Source organism: Berghia stephanieae, chromosome 2 (assembly GCF_034508935.2).
Source record: "Berghia stephanieae isolate SIO BIC M18660-M18661 chromosome 2, UCSD_Bste_1.3, whole genome shotgun sequence".
Lineage (NCBI taxonomy): Eukaryota > Metazoa > Mollusca > Gastropoda > Nudibranchia > Aeolidiidae > Berghia > Berghia stephanieae.
Window position 1 is genome coordinate 44281096 of NC_088361.1, and position 5000 is coordinate 44286095.

A 5000-nucleotide genomic window follows, 5' to 3' on the forward strand; every position below is an offset into this window, starting at 1 on the left:
TATCTTCTATTATATGTATGGGAGAATTTAGTGAGGCTTTAGACGGCTAGAGAGAGAGAGAGAGAGAGAGAGAGAGAGAGAGAGAGAGAGAGAGAGAGAGAGAGGCACACAAAAGAGAGAGAGAGACGGAGAGAGAGAATGAGAGAGTGAGAGAGAGGGAGCGAGAGAGAGAGAGGGGGAGGGAGAGGGTGAGAGAGAAAGAAGGAAAGAAAGAAAGAAAGGAAGAAAGAAAGAAAGAAAGACACACACACACACACACACACACACACACAGAGAGAGAGAGAGAGAGAGAGAGAGAGAGAGAGAGAGAGAGAGAGAGATTTTGAGTTTACTTTTTACATTCTCTTAAATTACACACTTTTCATCTTTTTACTATAGATTTTATTTACAAGAACACTATGTCTCCAACATAATATCGTTTTGAGGTGGTTTGATAAATACATAAATAAATAAATAAATAAATAATAATAATAATAATAATAATAATAATAATAATAATAATAATAATAATAATAATAATAATAATAACAATAATAATAATAATAATAATAATAATAATAATAATAATAATAATAATAATAATAATAATAATAATAATAGTAATAATAATAATAATAATAATATGCTTATACAGCGCGTAGCGCTATTAATCTACTGGCGCTTAACAATCACAGACTATATAAATTATCATACACCCTAACACGCGTACACACATAAACCCGTACACTCAAACTTTTCTGAATACACATACACATACATGCAAACATACACATTGCTATACCATCTACCCTAATTTTAAACATATAAAGCACATTGATTGTCAAAATAAGCTCTTTTAAATAATTCAGTTTAGAATTTCTTTTTATCTAAATTTTCACTGATTTTGGTATTAAAAGAAAGGGAGCCACTGTTACTCTATTTGATTTGTTGTGAAACTTAGAGGGTGCCTCTGACATAAGATTCAGACTGACATGCACGTATTTGCAGGTCTGATGACTCAAATTGTTAAGTGCTCAATGTGGTATTGGAAATACTCTGAAACCGATGCAAAATATCATTGTCCAGCAACCCTCTCCTTACCAACCATAGGAAAATCATCACATTCGTTACGATCCAACCAGCACTTTTATCATTCAGATTTCTTTGTAAATCACACAATTTAAAGAACAATAGTTTGTTATGGCTAAAAAACGTGACACTGTGTTGTAGAGTTCATTTTGCTGATCAATATTATGCATAGAATGTATTTGTTGCTATTCTGTTTGAGTAAGAAAAAACTATTTTTGTGTTGGGTGGGTGTGAAATTTTTGGGAAAATTCTGAAAATGACTGGTAAGGATAGGGTTAAAATAATGTTAAATCAAGCCCATAATTTCATTCAGTTAACAGATCTGCAAATATGTACACGTAGAGGCAGAAAAATACACATAAAAGCTATTAGACTGAAATCGTGTGTTCATTCCACCTCGCGCTTCTTAAATTTTCCCAACTTTTTTTCTTTATAAGGATAATTTTATAAAGTCTAACTTGCCTCTGGCCTTAATATTGTTCCTAATTTGGGAAATTCTGGAGTCGTATGTCATAAAACTATAATTGTGTTGTTATTTTAAATTCAAATCAATATTTCATTACACATTGTTATAATAATTCCTTCTCTAGAAATTCGAGATTTTAAGCTATTTGAAACATTAGATGATGGGCATGGGTAATGAAGTAAGATGATATTTTAAGACTAGAATTAATATTAGGAAAATCCTGCCAAATCATGACAAAATGCATTTTTGAAATTAAATACTCGAGCCTAAGATTTTATATAATGCAATTTTGCAACGAAACGTGCTCAAAGTACTTCACAAGAGTTCCCAAAACAGAAGTGATACTTAACATGTAGGACGAGATCTGACGCCTGTAGGGCGAGATTAGATTTTCCTTTTCTATTCGACAGAGATTAGACTATAAACAGCCAGAATGGGTCCCGATAGCTCAGTTGTTAGAACACTCCTTATCCTCCTGTCCATCCAGCAGTGAATGGGTAGCTGAGTCTGTTAGATTTGGCGGAAAGTACTTTGCGAAAGACTAGCGTCCTATCTAAAGGATAGCAAGCAATTGCTATTGTCCGTTTCACGCTCTAAAAACCGGGATAAACTCCGGCTCCATCGGTCCAATGGCTGTTAAGGACTACTTTGTGAGAGAATGTGTTTAAAGAGTCTTTCCCCAATGACTCAAGTTTGCACTGGCAAAAGCGGGAATCGAACCAGGTCCAATTGGTCCGAAGGCGAGTTTCATAGCACAAGACCACAAAGTCTAACTGTGGCTGCTTTCATTACGGCCATGACAATATTAACCAGTTAACTGCCGTACTCTGGAAAAAACTCGGTATTTAAAAAAAATGGTAAGAAAACTAGTCCTTCGAATATGGATCGATTTAATGAATCCTCATCTTGGCGAAGTCCCATGTTTGAGAGTTTTTTTTTTCCAAGATGAGGGTCATTTAAATAGGTCGATATTTGAAGGACGAATTTTCTGACCAAATTTTGAATACGTGTCATTCCAAAATACGACAGTTAACTAGTTAACTAATCTGCTATCAAAGCGTTCGCTTTGTATGTTACTGACGTGCACTTATTTGCAGATCTGATACCCCAATTCCTCAGGGCTCACTGTTGTAATGAAAATATTAAAAAACGACGCAATATTGTCCATTACAACAATGTTAAACTAGGCCCATAATTACGTTCCGATGTCAGACCTGTATATATGTACACGTCGTATGTTACCCATCCTTGGACCCACTGTGTTTCATTAAATCACCGGATTTAACTTAAATATACGTCGAATACGAATAGAGACTCTAGAAAGAGATCTATCTGACTTTTCGTTGATCCAACCTTGGCATGTGCTTCACCGATTGATTTATTGTTACTTTCGTTCCCTATTCTATAATCAATCGAAAGGGAAAGACTAATTAAATATGCCTGCCTTAAGAGCCAACCACCACCCCCCCCCCCCCCCCCCCCCCCCCCCCCCCCAAAAAAAAAGAAAAAAAGAAAAGAAAAAAAAAAAAAAAGGAAAACAAAAACAAAAAACAACAACAAAAATCCCTACACCCCCCCCCCCCCCCTTTCCCCAAAACAAATCCTCTCCAAAAGAATACAACAATAAAAAAAAACAACAAAATAAATCAAAAATATAGTTTACAAATTATGGAAATTATTTAGAGCAATATCCAGAAAACGTGCTCAAAGCGCTTTACAATGGATAAAGCCGGAGCCCATCTCTGCTTCTGTAAAGTTCAAGTGGGCATAGCAATTGCTTGCTACTAATAGGAAAGGACACTGATATGTAAAAATGTACTCTCCGCCAGATTTACGAACTCAGCAAATCATTCACTTCAGGATGACATGTGTCAGGTTCCAAAAAATAATTATGACTGCATCCGAACTTGATACAGGTCCGTTTGTTTGTTACGTGAATTCTCTACCACTGAGCAATTTGTAATTCCTCAGAGAGGGGGTTAATACGATCCGCCATAATGGTTTTAAATATTGCTTTCTTCTATACACTTTGAACTTTGCTTTATCGAATTATCCTGCTCGTAACCCAAAACCCTGGCATTTGGAAGTAGTTGCAAACGAAAATGATAAAAGATCTTTTTGGTTTTTTTTCCTCGTAATGAAAAAACAAATGTATATATAATTTTTTTCTAAATCCGACATTTCAGACAGTATAGACAGCATGTTCTTTTGATGGTTATAACAAAAGAGCCCATTTTTTCAAGGTATAGATAGATAAAATAAAAATAGAAGAGAAGAGATGAGATGAGAAGAGAGAGAGAGAGAGAGAGAGAGAGAGAGAGAGAGAGAGAGGGAGAGACAGAAAAGAAAAAAAGGAGATAGATAGATAGATAGAGAGAGAGAGAGAGAAGAGAGAGAGAGAGAGAGAGAGAGAAAGAGAGAGAGAGAGATAGAGAGAGAGAGAGAGAGAGAGAAAGAGAGAGAGAGACAGAAAAGAAAAAAAGGAGATAGATAGATAGAGAGAGAGATAGAGAGAAGAGAGAGAGATAGAGAGAGAGAGAGAGAGAGAGAGAGAGAGAGAGAGAGAGAGAGAGAGAGAGAGAGAGAGAGAGAATCACAAAGGACAATTTGTTTTTCGAAACGGATTGATATTTTCAAGATTTTGTTTTCCATTAGGCAGTTGATGTGATAGATTAGGGACTAAATTTGTTACAAATTTGGAATCTCATGGTGGCGTCGTTCCCATGGAGACAGATTGAGATACCATTATCCATAGTGCAGACTTTATTTCATTTTATTACTCATGGCGTGTTAAAAATTGCAGTTAGAATCTTTTTTTTTCATGAATTTCTCAAAACCTTTTTGACTCATTTGGTCCTTGAAGCTTTTTAACTGTTATTCAGTGGGCTGTTAGTCCCGTATCTAGAGTACTTTTTACCGAATTGACGGTTGGGTTATAATTTGTTTTTAAAATGTGTGCGCGCAGTTTTCTAGGCCATTGGTCTTTTAAATAACCTAATGCGCTTGAGTTGTCAAAGTCAGGTCCAAGTGTTTTTACAGATGTTGTCATGTAGACATAATACAATAGTTACTGCTCTTGGATGAAATTTGCGACAATGTTATTAAATTATTGTTTATTTACGTTTATTACTTTTCGTACAACGATGTCTTCACCTTAAACCTTTTTGACAATGCCAAGATTAAGAACAGAAGACAGATGCAAAATAATTGACGACATCGAAGCCGGCAGTAGAATCATAAATGTTGCAAATTTAATCCATGTCACTGAAAGAACTGTGTACAGACTGCTCGATAAGTACAGACGCCATGGAATAGCTAAGGACCTACCGAAATCTGGCCGTCCTAGCATTACTAACAAGAGAGAGAGAGAGAGAGAGAGAGAGAGAGAGAGAGAGAGAGAGAGAGAGAGAGAGAGAGAGAGAGAGAGAGAGAGAGAGAGAGAGAGAGAGGAAATCATTCGTGTTCA